Source organism: Oncorhynchus gorbuscha, linkage group LG08, assembly GCF_021184085.1.
Source record: "Oncorhynchus gorbuscha isolate QuinsamMale2020 ecotype Even-year linkage group LG08, OgorEven_v1.0, whole genome shotgun sequence".
Taxonomy (NCBI): domain Eukaryota; kingdom Metazoa; phylum Chordata; class Actinopteri; order Salmoniformes; family Salmonidae; genus Oncorhynchus; species Oncorhynchus gorbuscha.
This window is the reverse complement of record NC_060180.1, coordinates 4,923,785-4,945,150: the sequence shown is the minus strand read 5'-3', so window position 1 is coordinate 4,945,150 and position 21,366 is coordinate 4,923,785. Positions and strand designations below refer to the sequence as shown.

General features: G+C 42.8%; 1 protein-coding gene across 2 annotated transcripts in view; it reads right to left on the bottom strand.

Moving 5' to 3' along the window:
- Positions 1–20,559, bottom strand: part of LOC124041119 (disks large homolog 5-like) — a 91,964-nt gene extending 71,405 nt beyond the window's left edge. For both annotated transcript variants that reach the window (XM_046358323.1, XM_046358324.1), the window contains exons 1-2: positions 20,486–20,559; positions 49–117 (exon numbers count right to left, since the gene is read on the bottom strand). The gene's annotated coding sequence lies outside the window, so the exon portion shown is untranslated. The remainder of the gene's footprint in view (positions 1–48; positions 118–20,485) is intronic.
- Positions 20,560–21,366: the final 807 nt, after the last annotated feature.

Sequence of the window (21,366 nt, the reverse complement as noted above, 5' to 3'; positions counted from 1 at the left end):
GGAAGCATGGTGAATACACACAGAAAATGTTGTAGGCCCAATACTTACCAACACTGCTTAGGGAGCTGCTACTCTCAGAATCTGAGGGCATGGTGGAGAGAACACTGTATGTAGAGCCTGCAGAGACAGTGATGAGGTGGAGAAGAGAGTAATCAGTAACCAGTCAAAAAGAAGACCCCGAAATCAGGTGTTTTACATTGAAGTCGTTCTTGAAACAAATGGTTTGGTTCGTCAATCGATGAATTAGTATTGTAAAGTTAGCTTCATAACCCAATACAAATATGCATGAAAAAAAATTGACAAATATATCTTCTCCTGTACTTATGATTTTAACTCATCTTTATTCATGTCCCCTCTCGCTCTCCATGCAACTAGTACAATGCTTTGATGTATATTTCCTGTATGGCCCTGCTAGTCAAGCAGTGTCACAGTTAGAAAGGAGAAAATTGCATTCTAGGTCAAGCAGCACATGGAGACAGCACTCAGGACTATGATGCCATATTTGCATAGTGCTACACACTTCTAAAGGCTTCTTTCTGCATGCTTCCCAGCAAAAACATTTCCAAAAAAGGTCATGCATATATTATGACGTTGTTGTTTGTTTTGGACTTAGGTAAGGGTTTTTTCAGCTGTTCGGGCACAATATTTTCTCAAGGCAAGCCAAAGTCAGTAACTGAAGTCTACTCCCCTTTGTTGGTGATTTGTCAACAGTAGGGATACTTCAATAAAGACTGTCGTCACTCAACGAGAGACGACTCGTTTTCAAGCACATTTTTTCCATTGAGAAATACTGGACCAAACATCTTAGATGTAAAATTGCATGATTAAGAGCTCCTTGACAAAAAGCTGAAACTAATGACTGATTTGAGTTCTTAGATTCATTTTGACTATTTTTTTTGTAGTTCATACTGGCAATGGCATCTCAAAATGGACAAACAGTACTATTGCCGCTTTATTCTTGTTTTTCAAGTGATGGTCTTTTAAGGGAGTATGCGAGCACACTAGTTTGGTTCGCCTAGCCAACCTGAAGCATGCCGACTCCTTTACGCCCAAGGGAGATTTAATTTGATCTTTATACGTTTTAGTCGTTTAGCAGACTCTAATCTAGAATGACTTACAGGAGCAATTAGGGTTAAGTGCCTTGCTCAAGGGCACAGACAGATTTTACCTAGTCGGCTTGGAGATTTGAACCAGCGACCTTTCGGTTACTGGCCCAATGCTTTTAACCACTAGGCTACCTTTTCATGTAGAGGAATCCATAGAGGGAGCTATACAAGGTCATGCTGCTGGACATCACAACTCTAGCTGCAGCAACAGATCAGCAACATAGGAGTTTAACCCTTTGTGGAGTGAGTTCTTAGAATGTCATCATTCTCAGTGTTCCACTTTGGAATTTTTACTTCAGTACAGACTGAATGAGCAGCCCTTGCTGTTGTCATCTTTAAGAATCAGTTAGGTTTGCCATAGTACATAATATAGACATACCGTTTATTGCTCCTTTGAGTATTAAGAAGACAAACAGATATACATATAGCTGTTTATATATAGTCTAATGGGTATATTGTGATCAACTGAGATGTGCCTCTGTCACACTTCAAGCAGGCATAAGACTGCAATTAAAGGAGGTTTTTTTTTTTTTTTTTTTTTACAACCAAATCTAATTATGTAAATGGCATGTTATAGAATGGTCCAGACACCTTTGTGATTTCACATGTTTTCGATAAAGTTACCCCAAAACAGCAAATCACTTCCTCGTCCTCATTGTGTAGAATATGGGGGCCCCCAAAATACACCTCCAAACGTAATTTTAGAAATGGCAAAGCTCTCAGTAAAGTGATGCAGGTCTTTAGATGTTGTACACATGAAAGAATTGTGTCTCTCAGAACTTTATCTGCAATGTTATATTCTCTTTTGCGCTACTCGAGCCATTTCATTTTCCATGTAGCCTGCTGCAACAGGTAACTGCCAAAATAAAAAAGGTAAGCACCTCACGCTTTCAATATAAATTGTATCACTCATTACACAAGTGTTCCCTTTGTTTAATGTATTTTTTATTTTACCTTTATTTAACTAGGCAATTCAGTTAAGAACAAATTCTTATTTTCAATGACGGCCTGGAACAGTGGGTTAACTCCCTTGTTCAGGGACAGAACGACAGATTTGTACCTTGTCAGCTCGGGGATTCAATCTAGCAACCTTTCGGATACTAGTCCAACACTCTAACCGCTAGGCTACGCTGGCAGTTACCTGTAAAATGGACGGAGAGGTATCGCTTGAGTCACAACAAAATGGATTATAACGTTGTGGATGAAGTTCCCACTTCCTGGTTAGATTTTTCTCAGGTTTTCGCCTGCCATATGAGTTCTGTTATACTCACAGACATCATTCAAACAGTTTTAAAAACTTCAGAGTGTTCTATCCAATACTACTAATAATATGCATATATTAGCTTCTGGGCCTGAGTAGCAGGAAGTTTCCTCTGGGCATGCTTTTCATCCGAAAGTGAAAATGCGGCCTCCTATCCCAAACAGGTTAAAGTGTGTCCTCTAAAACCCAGTCATGACACACACCAAAGACAGGGTTTTTTTCTGAATCAAAGAAGGGACTTGGGTGGTGGGCATGGAGTGGAGACAATTTGAGTTTTAAAGCAAACTTCCTGCAATCCTGTGTTATTTTGCTCTGGCTAATCCTGTGTTATTTTGCTCTGGCTAATCCTGTGTTATTTTGCTCTGGCTAATCCTTTTATTTTGGTGATTGTGTCAATTATTATATTATAATTATTTTGCTTTATATCTGGCTAATCCGTTTTTGTACAAATTTGAATTTATCCCAAAGATTTGCTATGGCTAATCCTGTGTTATTTTGCTATGGCTAATCCTGTGTTATTTTCTGACACTCCCTGAAGCTCGGCCTCTGCTGCTGCGCTCCACTGGGGAACACAGGGGATTTCACACTGTTCTATCTGACATGAGAACTGCACACTACTACTAGTCTGCTGCATACTGAAGGCACACTTTTGACTAATTTTCCCAGTTTTCTTAAGTCTGCTAACTGAGGAGTGTTAATTCACCTGTTTCCATACATGTTTCATTTTAAAACATTTATCTTACAAAAGGAGTTGTTTAATCTAAATGCTTAATTATTAATCTGTACATGAATCGTATATGTTTTTTCAACCATTTTTCCCCCTAGTCTTTACAGGAAAATGCCAAGGGCGCTATCTGTTTTGTGGAGACATTTCACTGCAGCTAATGTAGAAGGAGAAGCTGTGGACATTTGCAAATACTGTGCCAAATCGCATGTGAAGGCAACAAAATGCAGAATTCCCTCAGCGCTCACATCAAGAATCCTCTGACAGAAGTCCCTCTACTTCTATTCGAGGTGAAAATAAGGTGTCTGATTCATCATCGATAACAGCTCATAGTCCTCCTGGAATCATTTGTTTTTTTTTACTCAATGGAGGAACGTATTCAGAGAAATTATGATGAATGTCTTGCTCAAGGTGTGTATGCAACTGGTTCACCTCTGATGCTCACAGGCAATGTGTATTGGAAGAGATTTCTGAATGTTATTTGCCCAGCATACATCCCTCCAACCAGACATGTGTTATCTACTCATTTGCTGAATGCAGAGTTCAACAGAGTTCAAGTGAAGGTCAAGCAAATCATAGAGTTGGCAGACTGTATTGCAATCATCTCTGATGGGTGGCCGAAAGCTTGTGGGCAAGGAATAATTAACTACATCATCTCCACCCCTCAACCAGTATTCTACAAGAGCACAGACACAAGGGATAACGGACACACCGGTCTCTACATTGACTGACTTCAGCTTATCTGCAATGACCTTGGACCAGAGAAGATATGTGCACTAGTGACAGACAATGCTGCGAACATGAAGGCTGCTTGGTCTAAAGTGGAGGAGTCCTACCCTCACATCACACCCATTGGCTGTGCTGCTTCAAGCATTGAATCTGCTCCTCAAGGACGTCATGGCACTGAAAACAACGGATACAATCTACAAGGAAATGGTTTGGTATGTGAAGGGTCATTAAGTTACAGGAGCAATCTACCTCACCTAGCAAACAGAAGAATAAGGGCACCACATTGAAGCTACCCAGCAAAACCCGTTGGGGTGATGTTGTCATCATGTTTAACAGTCTCCTGGAGGGGAAGGAGTCTCTCCAAGAAATGGCCATCTCAGTCTGCCGATATGGACAGCCCCATCAAAAGGATCCTCCCGGATGAAGTATTTTTGGAGAGAGCGGTAAGCAGTCCGAAACTCCTGAAACCTATAGCAGTAGCCATTGCACGGATTGAGGGAGACAATGCCATCCTGTCTGATGTTCAGACTCTGCTTGCAGATGTAAGAGAAGAAATTCGTACTGCCCTGCCCACTTCACTGTTGCTCCAAGCAAAGGAAACTGCAGTTCTGAAATACATCAAAAAGTGTGAAGACTTCTATCTTAAGCCCATACACGCCGCAGCGTACATGTTGGACCCCAAGTATGCTGGTAAGAGCATCCTGTCTGGTGCAGAGATCAACAAGGCCTATGGTGTCATCACTACCGTGTCATCACTGCCATGTCTCACCACCTTGACCTGGATGAGGGCAAGGTTCTTGGCAGTCTGGCGAAGTACACTTCCAAGCAAGGGCTTTGGCATAGAGATGCAATATGGCAATCGTGCCAACATATCTCATCCGCCACCTGGTGGAAGGGACTTTGTGGATCTGAGGCTCTTTCCCGTTGCCTCCATTATCCTCCAAATCCAACATCAGCCGCCTCAGAGCGCAACAATGACCAAGTATAGATCTGGTACTAGGCTGGGGTAAAGAGTCTGAATATTGAGACGCAATGAGAGGAGCTGCTCGCTGTCCCTCTGGCAGAAATGCTGAACAGCAGCAGTCTAGCTGGTCCAGTAATGCTACTACTTGCATTACAGCGAACACACAGCCTATTATCTGCCAAGCTAGTGGTGCTTTAACCCAGAAGAATACTAGAAGTCAGCATAAGTGAGACAAAGATTTTTAAAAACAACTATGATAGCAGCTCATAAATCTCGATAGCGGAGGTGCATTGCTCGGGTCCTCTGGGGCCGCAGTCCTGCTGATTACATCACCACTGGCTTTTGACAACGGACTAATTTCTCCAGGTGTGTGAATTCTCCAGCCAATCTGTAGCCTCCTTCCAGGGAGATAGGGAAACCAGCAGAATGCTGTGACCACTTGGCAAGTGTACAGTCATCATTAGGCTATAGCTTGTCTTGGGCATGAAGTTGTGTAATATACTGTGATCAGATGATATCTGTACATCCTGAATAATCTTGAGTTATCGCCGAGAGCAGAACCCCTTTATGAACAGGGTAGGTAAATGTTAATACACACCCTGTCTAGACTACATATTATCATGACATAACATAGTAGCAGAAAACACAGGCCTTTGGTCATGCATCAGAGACTGCAGTGGAAGTGACAGAGAAGGGGACGGACGGACGGTAGACGACAGAGAGATATGGAGGGGGGGTGTAGAAGACAGAGCGAGAGAGGGGGGTAGAATACAGAGGGGGGTGGTAGATGAGAGGGGAACATTCTACATCTCGCTAGAAATTCATAATGAAAGATCTTAGAGAAAAACATCCTCGCGTGCTACCTATATTCCCCAATAGAATCCCCATGCTTTAACAATGACAGCTTCTCCATCCTAGAGGGGGAGATCAATCATTTCCAGTCTCAGGGAAATGTACTGTACTCATTTGTAGTGACCTAAATGCCAGAACTAAACAAGAGCACAACAACCTCAGCACACAGGGGGACAACCACCTACCTGGAGGGGACAGCTTCCCTCCCCAATAAGCCACCCTTGACACAACTAAGACAACATAACCAACATAAATGGGTTATAACTCCTGCAGCTCTGTCGGACGCTGGGTATGTACAGTTGAAGTCGGAAGTTTACATCTTAGCCAAATACATTTAAACTCAGTTGTTCACAATTCCTGACATTTAATCCTAGTAAAAATTCCCTGTCTTAGGTCAGTTAGGATCACCACTTTATTTTAAGAATGTGAAATGTCAGAATAATAGTAGAAAGAATGATTTCTTTCTTTCATCACATTCCCAGTGGGTCAGAAATTTACATACACTCAATTAGTATTTGGTAGCATTGCCTTTAAATTGTTTAACTTGGGTCAAACGTTTCGGGTAGCCTTCCACAAGCTTCCCACAATAAGTGTGGGGAATTCTTGGCCCATTCCTCCTGCCAGAGCTGGTGTAACTGAGTCAGGTTTGTAGGCCTCCTTGCTCGCACACGCTTTTTCAGTTCTGCCCAAAAATGTTCTATGGGATTGAGGTTAGGGCTTTGTGATGGCCACTCCAATACCTTGACTTTGTTGTCCTAAGCCATTTTGCCACAACTTTGGAAGTATGCTTGGGGTCATTGTCCATTTGGAAGACCCATTTGCAACCAAGCTTTAAGATCCTGACTGATGTCTTGAGATGTTGCTTCAATATATCCACATCATTTTTCTCCCTCATGATGCCATCTATTTTGTGAAGTGCACCAGTCCTTCCTGCAGCAAAGCATCCCCACAACATGATGCCGTGATTCACGGTCGGGATGGTGTTCTTCTACTTGCAAGCCTCTCCTTCGCCCTCCAAACTTAACAATGGTCATTATGGCCAAACAGTTCCATCTTTGTTCCATCAGACCAGAGGACATTTCTCCAAAAAGTACAGTCTTTGTCCCCATGTGCAGTTGCAAACCGTAGTCTGGCTTTTTTATGGCGGTCATGGAGCAGTGGCTTCTTCCTTGCTTAGCGGGCTTTCAGGTTATGTCGATATAAGACTCGTTTTAATGTGGATATAGATACTTTTGTACCCGTTTCCTTCAGCATCTTCACATGGTCATTTGCTGTTGTTCTGGGATTGATTTGCACCATTCGCACCAAAGTACATTCATCTCTAGAAGAGAGAACGCATCTCCTTCCTGAGCGGTATGACGGCTGCGTGGTCCCATGGTGTTTATACTTGCGTACTATTGTTTGTACAGATGAACGCGTTACCTTTATACGTTTGTAAATTCCTCCCAAGGATGAACCAGACTTCTGGAGGTCTACAATCTTTTTTCTGAAGTATTGGCTGATTTCTTTTGATTTTCCCATGATGTCAAGCAAAGAGGCAGAGTTTGAAGGTAGGCCTTGAAATACATCCACAGGTACACCTCCAATTGACTCAAATATCCTATCAGAAGCTTCTAAAGCCATGACATTTTCTGGAATTTTCCAAGCTGTTTCAAGGCAGTCAACTTAGTGTATGTAAACTTCTGACCCACTGGAAGTGAAATAATCTGTCTGTAAACAATGGTTGGAAAAATTACTTGTGTCATGCACAAAGTAGATGTCCTAACCAACTTGCCAAAACTATAGTTTGTGAACAAGAAATTTGTGGAGAGGTTGAAAAATGAATTTTAAATGACTCCAACCTAAGTGTATGTAAACTTCCGACTTCAACTGTACATCTACCCTTTACAGAAATAGAACCCAGTGATGAAACGTGAATAATTGATAACTTTAGACAATTTCAAAAAGTGCGGTATCAGAATCATCTGTACCGTTTCAGACAGTAGGGCTGCAGTCCAAATATGTCATTTTTATCCCTGAGTCCTCGCACCAGCCGCTTTCCAATGGGGGAATCCCAGTCGAAACCAGATGCAATTTGATTGTAATCTTAAGACGGTCCAATTCACTAACGCTGCCCCCTCAGCCCTCGATTTAGCGAGTGAAGAGGTATAGGTATATTAATAGCTTTAGGTCGGTTGTTTTTAAGCTCCATTTCAAGATTACCACCAAGGACATTGCCTTCCGATCACCACTCTTCCCCCGCTAGGACAAGGGACATCTAAGGTACACTCGTACATGGCGAGGTAAAACGTCATTCAAAAGGCTGAGGGTTTAGGGCAAAGGGCTGTCTACTTTGAATTTGGACCCCCAGCCTAGAACTGTGTTCCGGCATATAATATTCTATTGTTTCCCTGACAACAAACTGATGTCCAGCTGTGTTGTTTATGCAGTTTTTTAATGGTAGGGTAGCTAGATGTGCTTTCTTTCCACTAAATGGTTTGGTAAGTTGTGATATTTAACTAACTTTTTTAGGAAATAGTGGTCTGCACGCAGGTAGGCTAGGACTGACAGATCTGGTTACCGAGTGATGGAAGTTAATCCCGCTTCAGAATTGGCATTATTTTACAGGCAAGTAAAATGCTGTTCATGTCTCCAGAGAAGGTTTAGTGTCTGCGTTTAAAAAGTGTAGTGATCCTACCCAAACAGAAAAACAAACATGCCGTAGCCAAAGACGCTTTCAAGGGGACACATACCATTATATGTGAAGAGGAGAATCGATATAGGCTATAAAAATCGGTAGCTACTGTCATTTCATATTATGAGACAAAAACACCCCCACCCACTCCGCAACGAAGAGTAGCCTACCCTGTGTGCTCGAAAGACTGGCCCCGTCATTAGCAAAAAGAAAGAGCAGGCAGGCCAGTGCGAGGGAGAGGGGGTGGGCAGGACAAAGCGATAGCGAGAGGGAGCGAGAGAGAGAGGAGGGGCAGGCCAGGGCGAGAGAGGAGGGGCAGGCCAGGGCGAGAGAGGAGGGGCAGGCCAGGGCGAGAGAGGAGGGGCAGGCCAGGGCGAGAGAGGAGGGGCAGGCCAGGGCGAGAGAGGAGGGGCAGGCCAGGGCGAGAGAGGAGGGGCAGGCCAGGGCGAGAGAGGAGGGGCAGGCCAGGGCGAGAGAGGAGGGGCAGGCCATGGTGAGAAAGGAGGGGCAGGGGGCAGGCCAGGGCAGGCCAGGGCGAGAGGAGGGGCAGGCCATGGTGAGAAAGGAGGGGCAGGCAGAACTGTGCACCTACGTCTTGGTAATCTGCATTTCACCATGTTTTAATTGTCTAGCATGCCTCACAAATTTACCAAAGTGGCTTAAAGTTTGCCTGTTCCTCTCTGGCTTTATTTAAATTACAGAGAGGAGCCATATAGGGCAGGATAATGGGTGATTAGGGAGTGGAATTGGCCGATATTCACTAAAAATACCAAAATCATTATCGGCCCAATGTCTAGTTGAACGCCGATGTGCATAACTGATGTCAAAGCTGACGTGCATACCTATATAAAATGTAGGTACATGGCGTAATGACGCCATACGCGCTATACGTGCAACACAGCATTCCTAACCTAGTCCACAATGTCTGCTGTGTGGATCGAGCAGTCAACAATTCCAGCAGTCATTTTAAAGAATAATAAAATTTCAGCGAGACAACTCAAAGATGAAATCCATTAAATTTGCATGTGCAAGCCAAGCACCACCACTACTATCAGTAGCACTGTCAAAGCTGTACAAAAAGTCTGCAAACAAGCAAACACCGACCACGAATGATGTGTTTACAATACTGCGTTGGTAATAAAGCATTATTTGCTCGACCGCAACGTCGACCGGTAGCTAGCTTGCTGGACCAGTAGCTAGCACCAATACAACCAGTCTGAAAACAATGACCAGTAGAACCTGCAGTCATTTTCATTATTCTCAGCAATGATTTAGGAATCCTTGTGAGTAAATATTAGCGGAGTAGCCACTTGTTTGTTTCTTAAAAGTTGATAATTTCATGAAAATAAATAGCTAGCCAGCTACTTAATCCTGTCGCCAAAAGCTAACGTTATAAGCAGCCAGCTAACTTATTCTGTCTACAGTAGTGATGCTCGACCGGACAGGGTTATGTTGTGAAGCTAGCCACAATAAGATTTGCCACAGTAGTGGAATTTTCAGTTTGCCTTCAAAATAAAAAAGTACCTCTTTGAAAGTGATGCAGATGGTTACAAATTGGTGTTATCATGCCATATTTAGACTAGATGATGTTAAACAAGGTTGGAATGTGAAGCAATGAAATGGGGTATCAGGCTACTCGGTGACACCCACAGAACACAACTGTGAAGAGTTTATGCAAATATTTGCGTTTTAGCTCTTATGGCGGGACTGTGACTGTGTGAAATCACCTCCCCAGTCAGCCTATTGTGTGCATTGACATTAATATTGCGCTGTACAGCTTTACCTAAGGATTTGGGATCAATGAAATGGGGTATCAGTCTACTCAATACATTTTTTTCCCAAAGTCCTCCTCTGAGTTATCAGACTTCAAAACATTCACACGGTATTGTTTTTCCTCAGGAATAGTGTTCAATACACATAGGTTGACAATAAATGTGTCTCAATTCACAGTTGTTTCAGAGTCCCGCAATAAGAGCTACAATGCTAATGTTCTCTGGGTGTCACTGAGTAGACTGATACCCCATGTCATTGATCCACAATCCATAGGGAAGGCTGTTCAGTGAAATAACGATGCCCCCAACGCAATTGTAAAGTATAATATATCCAGTGTGAGTTCAGGTTTTTGTCAAATTAACAAATTGTCTATTGTTGATTTTATATAACATTCCAACCTCATTTAGCATGATCTATTCAATTATGGCATAATTATACTATTTTTATTAATTTGCATCACTGTGGCTAATCTTTATTGTGGCTAGCTTCACATAGATGGGGCCAACCACCATTAATCAAATAAGAACCGTCTAATATATTAGGGTTATTTTAGATTATGACACCTGCTATCGAGTTAACTAGCAAACTATAGCTACTGGAACATATGTATTTTTGCTGTGTTTATGGTGAAAAACATTGTTTGCATCCATGAGCTAGCTAGCTTTTATTTATGACCAGCACTGACAAATTTACCAGCATCATAGCATACGTTGATGAATCGTTGTGACATATTTGAAATACGAGTGAGTGTAATAAATGTGTAATAACTAGGTAAAAAAATATATAAACGTGTTAAATTATTATGTGACGTGCAGTCATATTCAGGTCCAGATTGGTTGACACGCAAAGACCCAAAAGGCGTTCCATAGTATAAGAAACCCTGGTTGAGAATGAAAAAAATGAACAACGAAACAGAATAGGAAGTAAGTGAAAGAAATTGGTTTTGATGATGTTTTACTGGTAATGGGGACATACGTAAATTCCAACAAAATAACTTTTTAGTCACTGTGGTGTGTGTGTGTGTAACCTTTATTTAACTTGGCAAGTCAGTTAAGAACAAATTCTTATTTACAATGACTGCCTACACCGGCCAAACCTGGACAACTCTGGGACAATTGTGCGTCGCCCTATTCACGGCCGGATGTAATACAGCCTGGATTCGAACCAGGGACTGTAGTGACGCCTCTTGCACGGAGATGCAGTGACTTAGAACGCTGTGTCCATGTGTGTGTGTTAACTATTAAACCGTACTAGAATGCTTAAAAAGCAGCTAAAATGTTAAATATGGGTTATCAGTATCGTTTTTTGGGGCAAAGAAAATATCAGAATCGGCCAAAAATGTCATATCGGTACTTCACTAACTGTGATAACTTCACTGAGATTTAAATTATGTGGGGGGGATTGTTTATGGATTTTTCTTAACGTTAAGGACCCCAACTTCACACCCCTAATTGTAACCCATTATGCTGGAGTGGATACACCACGGCAGTACAACAGACAGTAATAAAATGCCCAGTGACATGTAGTATAACATAAGGCCTATGAAATTACATCATATCCAGCAGACAGGCTGGGTGTACGATGGATGGATTGATGGCCTAATCTAGAGACATGCTGTGAGAGAAAGAGAGCGATTGTAGCTTGGCGCTACAGTAGTCAGATCCCAGGAGAGAGATAAGAGCACTGGGTTGGGAGTAGTGAGTAGCAGTGACAAAGTGTCAGGACATAACTCATTGTGTCCCCATGGTTTATGTGCTTCTGGGAGTGGGACACTGGTCGACAGGCAGACAGACCCACTGGTCCTGTCCTAGTACACACACACACACACACACACACACACACACACACACACACACACACACACACACACACACACACACACACACACACACACACACACACACACACACAGAACAGCAAGCTGCTAATTGGGAACTTTGGGCCTGCTACACTTCAAAACAGATGCAAAGTCTGAGGAAGAGACTAAAAATAGAGAGATAAAGGCATAGAAAGAGAGAAACGGGGAGGGTGGGTGAGATAGCTAGAGGACTTAGAGAAAAAAGAAGACAGAAAGAGAGGCCTTCTCTTAACGACTGCCTCTCAGCTCACCACAAATCAGTAGAGCGTAAAAACAGAGGTGTTTTCAGAGTACACTGCACACACCTGAGTCGAGTTGAGGTGTAGCCCAGTCGCCCAGAGGCAATGGTCCATCTTCAATACACAGAGAGAGCTCCTGTCAGGGAGCAGTGCATAACTCATTCCTCTTTGTGTCTGTTTAAATCAATGTCTGTCAGTCAGTCAGGAGAGAAGGGCCTATACAGGTAGAACTACTCTATAGGTGAAACACCAAAGCACTGCAAGGGACTGGGAGAAGTCTCTCCACAAAGCACTGGGAGAAGTCTCTCCACAAAGCACTGCGCAGGGGACTGGGAGAAGTCTCTCCACAAAGCACTGCGCAGGGGACGGGGAGAAGTCTCTCCACAAAGCACTGCGCAGGGGACTGGGAGAAGTCTCTCCACAAAGCACTGCGCAGGGGACTGGGAGAAGTCTCTCCACAAAGCACTGCGCAGGGGACTGGGTAGAAGTCTCTCCACAAAGCACTGCGCAGGGGACTCTCCACAAAGCACTGCGCAGGGGACTGGGAGAAGTCTCTCCACAAAGCACTGCGCAGGGGACTGGGAGAAGTCTCTCCACAAAGCACTGCGCAGGGGACTGGGAGAAGTCTCTCCACAAAGCACTGCGCAGGGGACTGGGAGAAGTCTCTCCACAAAGCACTGCAGGGGACTGGGAGAAGTCTCTCCACAAAGCACTGCAGGGGACTGGGAGAAGTCTCTCCACAAAGCACTGCAGGGGACTAGAAGGCATGAAATTGGTTTTGATTAGCCCTATTGCACCAAATGTGTGCGAATGAAATCAGCTTGAAATACTATAGCATAGTTTATTATACAAGGCAAAGATACCGGTGGTCTACTTAGCCTATATATTCTCTAATTGACAAAATACAATTGTCATATTGGCAGTTGACAGATTTATTTAAAACCCCCATTGAAAGAATTCCAATAAACTAAATGTGGCATTATGGCCCTGCATTTTGCACAAAGTGACATGCCTGGATATGAACCTTTATTAAAGCTCTTCATAATCTGAGAACCCATTAGTGTAACAGTGCATTAAATGAAGGTACATTTCTCTCGGTTTCCCACAGCAGCCATATTGGGAGGGTTGGAGAGGGAAAACCAAAGCGCTGCTCTTCCTCCACGGTCTACGTGCTTGCAAGTGTGTGTGTGCCTTGAAGTCAAAGGGGTTTGTACAGTGTGTGATGCATGCACTGTGTGTGTGTCTCAGTGAAAGGAGGAGAGAGTCTGCCAGTGAGGAAATGAGAATATGAGAGGATGGCTTGAGAGCAGGTTGCTATCACACAAGAGCTAAGTCTGCTCTCTACGCTCCCTTTCTTTCTCTGCCTGAAGCAACTAGGACCCTCGTCTCCGTTCTCTCACCAGCCAGCCTGGTTAAACGCAGGAATCGAGTCAGCCTGAATCGCTGCACTTAATGAAAATAATTCAAAAATATCTCTCAACTACAGCTCACCGTGTGTGTGTGTGTGTGTGTGTGTGTGTGTGTGTGTGTGTGTGTGTGTGTGTGTGTGTGTGTTGTTCCACTGGATGTCATAAGGTGAATGCACCAATTTGTGTGCTCTGATGTGCTAAATGACTTAAATGTAATGTAAATGTGTGTGTGCTGAGGCAGCAGCAGCCGGGAGGGCGCAGGAGTTAATACAGAGGGCAGTGGAGACATGATAATACACCTCTCACAGAGACACCTTACAACAGGCAGGTAGAGTAGAGCTAGTGCTCTGGTCAATAACCACCATGGACCCACACGGACTGCGTACAACATGCAACCATATCCTCTATGTAGTGCACCACTTCTGACTAGGGCCCATATTAGTGCACTACTTCTGACTAGGGCCCATAGGGATTTGGCCAAAAGTAGTGCACTAAATAAGGCAAGAGGGTGCCTTGTGTGACGCAGTCGAAGTTCCATACGTACAGTCCAGCTACTGCTCATCTACAGCATTAAACAAAGGTGGCAATGTGCAAATTGCCAATGTTGCAAGTTTAACAGAGATGGTTCAGTGAGTGAAACACACCTGTGTGATGAGTTATAGTTACTCATTCCTTGTGTTATAATTATTTCTCCCCACCCCTCTGCATTGTTGGGAAGGGCCCATAAGTAAACATCCCTCTACGCCTCAACCCCTCTCTCCACACAGCCACTGACTAAATGAAGCATGGTATCACCAACCATTCAAAAGTGCATTTTGATACCGGTGAACTACAATACACTAAAAAGGGAGTATGCACTAAAGTGTATGCATGCATATTAGGAACGTAACAATTCACAGACACATTGGTCCCCGATTCAAATGTTTAATGATACAACAGCATTGGTCTGCGGACCCTAAACCGAGCCAAATGGAGCATGCATAGGTCTGGAGAACCAATTCAAATGTTAAGAATCACATGTTCTTCCGAAAATACCTCTCCTTCAGTGTCAAACTAAGCATGGAACTGTGTTGTAAGTCATTGATCTACAAGAGATTTTGCATGCCTAACAACCCTAGGGAATATTAAAAGCCTTGGCAAAGTGTGCACTAGTTCGATGGTTCAGGTTCACCATCAGCAATAGTTTTGGTAGTCAAAACAATCAGTAGACCTACAGTTGAAGTCGGAAGTTTACATACACTTAGGTTGGAGTCATTAAAACTTGTTTTTCAAATCAAATTCAAATCAAATTTTATTTATATAGCCCTTCGTACATCAGCTGATATCTCAAAGTGCTGTACAGAAACCCAGCCTAAAACCCCAAACAGCAAGCAATGCAGGTGTAGAAGCACGGTGGCTAGGAAAAACTCCCTAGAAAGGCCAAAACCTAGGAAGAAACCTAGAGAGGAACCAGGCTATGTGGGATGACTCCACAAATGTCTTGTTAACAAACTATAGTTTTGGCAAGTCAGTTAGGACATCTACTTAGTACATGACAAGTAATTTTTCCAACAGTTATTTACAGACAGATTATTTCACTATCACAATTCCAGTGGGTCAGAAGTTTACATACACTAAGTTGACTGTGCCTTGAAACAGCTTGGAAAATTCCAGAAAATGATGTAATTTACATACATACAAGCCATGACATAATTTTCTGGAATTTTCCAAGCTGTTTCAAGGCACAGTCAACTTCTGATGGGCTAATTGACATCATTTGTGTCAATTGGAGGTGTACCTGTGGATGTATTTCAAGGCCTACCTTCAAACTCAGTGCCTCTTTGCTTGACATCATGGGAAAATCCAAATCCAAAGTTTTGGCAAAATGGCTTAACGACAACAAAGTCAAGGTATTGGAGTGGCCGTCACAAAGCCCTGACCTCAATCCAATAGAAAATATGTGGGTAGAACTGAAAAGGCGTGTGCGAGCAAAGAGACCTACAAACCTGACTCAGTTACACCAGCTCTGTTGAAATGGGACCAAATTCACCCAACTTATTGTGGGAAGCTAGTGGAAGGCTACCCAAAACATTTGACCCAAGTTATACAATTTAAAGGCAATGCTACCAAATACTAATTGAGTGCATGTCAACTTCTGACCTACTGGGAATGTGATGAAAGAAATAAAAGCTCAAATAAATAATTCTCTCTACTATCATTCTGACATTTCACATTCTTAAAATAAAGTGGTGATCCAAACTGACCTAAGACATGGTATTTTTACTAGGAATAAATGTCAGGAATTGTGAAAAACTGAGTTTCAATGTATTTGGCTAAGGTGTATGTAAACTTCCGACTTCAACTGTATATGGTCCTTTTCAGATACACAGGGTAACGTCACTATGCCCATGTTTGAGCGCTGACCGATGCAAGGTAGGCAGCCTGTTCCTGATCTTGCACATTAAAACAGTAACCGCAAAACACCAGTCTCAACGTCAACAGTGAAGAGGCGACTCAGGAATGCTGGCCTTCTAGGAAGAGTTCCTCTGTCCAGTGTCTGTTCTTTTGCCCATCTTAATCATTTTTATTGGCCTGTCTGCGATATGGCTTTTTCTTTGCAACTCTGCCTAGAAGGCCAGCATCCCGGAGTCGCCTCTTCACTGTTGACGTTGAGACTGGTGTTTTGCGGGTACTGATTTAATGAAGCTGCCAGTTGAGGACTTGTGAGGCATTTGTTTCTCAAACTAGACACTCTAATGTACTTGTCCTCTTGCTAAGTTGTGCACCGGGTCCTTCCACTCCTCTTTCTATTCTGGTTAGGGCCTGTTTGCGCTGTTCTGTGAAGGGAGTAGTACACAGCCTTGTACAAGATCTTCAGTTTCTTGGCAATTTCTCACGTGGAATAGCCTTCATTTCTCAGAACAAGAATAGACTGACGAGTTTCAGAAGAAAGTTCTTTGTTTCTGGCCATTTCGAGCTTGTAATCGAACCTACAAATGCTCCAAATACTCAGCTAGTCTAAAGGAGGCAAATTTTATTGCTTCTTTAAATCAGGACAACAGTTTTCAGCTATGCAAACATAATTGCAAAAGGGTTTCTAATGATCAATTAGCTAATCCAAGTTTATAATTTTGAAAGGCTAACACAACGTGCCATTGGAACACAGGAGTGATGGTTGCTGATAATGGACCTCTGTACACCTATGTAGATATTCCATTAAAACAACTCTGCCGTTTCCAGCTACAATAGTCATTTACATTTATTATTATTATTATTATTATTATTACAACATTAACAATGTCTACACTGTATTTCTGATCAATTTGATGTTATTTTAATGGACAATTTTTTTGCTTTTCTTTCAATATCAAGGACATTTCTAAGTGTCCCCAAATGTTTAAACGGTAGTGTATCGAGATACGTATCCTCTAGAAAGGGAAAGACACATCCCAAATCAAATTTTACTTGTCACATACACATGGTTAGCAGATGTTAATGCGAGTGTAGGGAAATGCTTGTGCTTCTAGTTCCGACAATGCAGTAATAACCAATGAGTAATCTAACCTAACAATTCCACAACTACTACCTTATACACACACAAGTGTAAAGGGATGAAGAATAAATATATATGAATGAGTGATGGTACAGAACGGCATAGGCAAGATGCAGTAGATGGTATTGAGTACAGTATATACATATGAGCTGAGTAATGTAGGGTATATAAACATAAAGTGGCATAGTTTAAAGTGGCTAGTGATACATTTATTACATAAAGATGGCAAGATGCAGTAGATGATATAGAGTACAGTATATACATATGAGATGAGTAATGTAGGGTATGTAACAGTCTAACAGTTTACAGTCTGATGGCCTTGAGATAGAAGCTGTTTTTCAGTCTCTCGGTCCCTGCTTTGATGCACCTGTAGTGACCTCGCCTTCTGGATGATAGCAGGGTGAACAGGCAGTGGCTCGGGTGGTTGTTGTCCTTGATGATCTTTATGGCCTTCCTGTGACATCGGGTGGTGTAGGTGTCCTGGAGGACAGGTAGTTTGCCCCCGGTGATGCGTTATGCAGACCTCACTACCCTCTGGAGAGCCTTACGGTTGTGGGGGGAGCAGTTGCCGTACCAGGCGGTGATACAGCCCGACAGGATGCTCTCGATTGTGCATCTGTAGAAGTTTGTGAGTGCTTTTGGTGACAAGCCAGATTTCTTAAGCCCCCTGAGGTTGAAGAGGCACTGCTGCGCCTTCTTCACGACGCAGTCTGTGTGGATGGACCATTTCAGTTTTTCCGTGATGTGTACGCCGAGGAACTTAAAAACTTACTACCCTCTCCACTACTGTCCCGTCGATGTGGATAGGGGGGTGCTCCCTCTGCTGTTTCCTGAAGTCCACAATCATCTCCTTTGTTTTGTTGATGTTGAGTGTGAGGTTATTTTCCTGACAACACACTCTGAGGGCCCTTGCAAATATACGATGTGCATTCATCAAGAGTCAACTGTAGTCCACCTTCAAACTGTCTGGGAACGGTTGGTTTCAGCCTCCATTAGAGAAAGTGCATACAGGCTGAATGAATGACTGTCATTCAGATTCAACATTTAAAAAATGGTCTAGTACAGGGTTCACCAATATATTTTTTTAAAACAGACCACGGCTGAATGGAACTGGGGACCACTGGTCTAGTAGGACAATAACTGGGTGTATAGTACTGGCTATATGCAATCTACTGTACAATGGAAAATAGAGAATATGACTGACACCATGTTATGGTTTTATAAGCATAGTTATAGGCATGCACATCATGCTAGGGTCCATATGAAAGGGCACGTCAGCCACGAGAGCATATCCATTGAAACAAGTCAGGCTGTGAGCGTATAATATAAAAGACAGGAAACACTTGTATTTAAAAGTAAATGCAAATTACATTATATTAATATATTGATGACAACTTGGGAAATTACGTGCACATTTAGCCCTACACAGAATAGGCTACTGCATTTCATTTCCCTTAATAAACCTAAAGTAAAAGGACACTTGAATTACACTGAACAAAAATATAAATGCAACATGTAAACTGTTGGTCCTATGTTTCATGAGCTGAAAAGACCCCAGAAAGGTTCCATACTCACAAAAAGCTTATTTCTCTATTTTGTGCACAAATGTGTTTTACATCCCTGTTAGTGAGCATTCTCCTTCGCCAAGATAATCCTGACAGGTGTGGCATATCAAGAAGCTGATTAAACAGCATGGTTACAGTTTTGTCACAACAGAATGCCACAGATTTCTCAAGTTGAGGGAGCGTGCAATTGGCATGCTGACTGCAGGAATTTCCACCAGAGCTGTTGCAAGAACATTGTATGTTCATTGCTTTACCATAAGCCGCGACCCAACATACATTTTGAGAATTTGGCAGGATGTCCCACAGACCTCACAACCGCAGACCACATCTATGGCGTTGTGTGGGCAATCGGTTAGCTGATGTCAACGTTGTGAACAGAGTTCCCCATGTTGGCGATGGAGTTATGGTATAGGCAGGCATAAGCTACAGACAACGAACACAAACGCATTTTACCCAGGGCAATTTGAATGCACAGAGATACCGTAACGAGGAACTCCGGCCCATTGTCGTGCCATTCATCTACTTCCATCACCTCATGTTTCAGCATGATAATGCACTGCCCCAAAATGTCCCAGTTCGTCCATGGTCTGCATTGTCACCAGACATGTCACCCATTGAGCATGTTTGGGATGCTCTGGATCGAAGTGTATGACATGTTCCAGTTCCGGCCAAAATCCATGAAGTAGTACATTCATTAGGCCCTAATCCTCATAACAGAGCAGTGGGACAACATTCCACAGGTCACAATCAACAGCCTGATCAACTCTATGTGAAGAAGATGTGTCACACTGCATGAGGAAAAACAGTGGTCACATCAGATAATGATACTTGTTCTGATCCATGCCTCTACTTTTTTTAAAGGTATCTGTGACCTACAGATTAATATCTGTATTCCCAGTCATGTGAAATCCATAGATTCGGGCAAAATGAATTTACTTCCTCATATGAGCTGTAACTCTCTTTGTTCAGTATAGTTTGATGGGGAGAAAAAAGCATACCTACATACAGTGAAACAGCCCCATCTGTATCCTATACATTGTAGAATATGCCCACTTTGAAGGCGGCTATGATATGTGCATTGCAACTGTAATGAAGATATGTTGTTACCTATATATGGGTGGTCCCTTAAGTGTTATTCTGGAATACATATTTCATGCTCCTCATTCAAAAGGAGGAATGGCAAGTGTGTTCATTTAGCATCTACTGCCTAGCCAAACAGTAGCAGAGTCCACATGGACTATAATAAATAGCGATAAGAGTTTGGTTATAGAGCCTGTGGCCTCTATGTCTCTGCTGGTGATAATTTGCTTATTTGAAGGTGAAATGTTGCTGTGTAATGAACAATGTGATGATGAAACAGAACCAAACTTTGGTAACAACCTAAAATGTTAACAAAGTTCCATTCTTTTCAGCATCACATTTTACATTCCACATCAATATTTCTCCTTCAAAAAAGATCCATCCTGAAAGAAAGCACAAAGGCCACACAAGGACCTGGAGTTCTGGTAATATAGCTTTGAATATGGCTTTGAATGCTGCACATCAACACCCCTAATGTCAACATGAGAATGACATAGCTAGTCAATGATCCATAGGATCGTGTGGCTAGGGTTGGAAGGAAACAGTTTTATCTCATGTAGAATAGCTTTTAGAAGTATTGCACAGCAGACCACCCGGTAAGTGCACTATGAGACTTGGGTATAGGTAGTAGCACTTCAATATCTCTAATGTTGTGTGGAGGAATGTAGCAAGAATGCTTCATACGTTTTGATGTGCAAAAGTGTTGCATGGTATCTTACCAGACGAATGGTCAACGGGTCCACCGCCGTTAGTAAAGAGTGCAGAATACAGCTCGGGGTACGTCTTCTCCAAGGCCACACACAGTTCGAGGAAATGGTCGCTTTCCTTGTTCACAAGCATCTTCAAAAGCTGGTCCACTTTCTCCGCGCTGGAAGAGCAGTTTTGGTCCAGTTCGAAGCGGTCGAGCTGGCTTAGAGTACCGGAGAGTATCAGCAACTCTATCAGCCGGTCTGCGTCAGTTATTGAGTCCAGCAAGTTTTGGTGGCATTGGTCTAACAACTCTTTGTGCTTTGGCTCCATTGCCGTTCGCTTTAGTTCGGTAGCTAACTAGCTAACGTTAGCAGACTGGTTAGCTAACGTATCCTTGGCTTTATTTCTCCAAATGACCCCCTGCCCGATAAGCGAACAAGGAACTAACTTCCTAATTGTCACTTGTATGAATTCAGCAGAACAGCCATTACATAGAATGGCATGGGACCGCAATTTTTATAACAAATAGGAAAAGGCACACGAAGCCATATTTGTTGCCTACTGTTGACTGCACTAAACAGCCATACATTTTCCCAGGTTACTTACGTTTGGCAACTTCATCCAGTTTTGCGTATTCCGACAAAACCCTGCTCTAACACATGAGCTTTTTCCAAAGAGTCATTTATTTCATGCACTAAACCAACTCAAGTGCTAGGAAAACTACCGTAACTCTCTCGCCGTTCCCCAGCTATACTGTATCCTGCGCAATGTCTGGGCTGTTCAGCAGCTGCTGCCTTATGTCAATCAAATTCCCATACAATGCCATGTAAAGTAAAACGGGGCGGGCCTTACCCCAAGACACACCTGATTTTTCAATGGGCGTACGTTCTGAAAACCTAGGCGGAAAAGA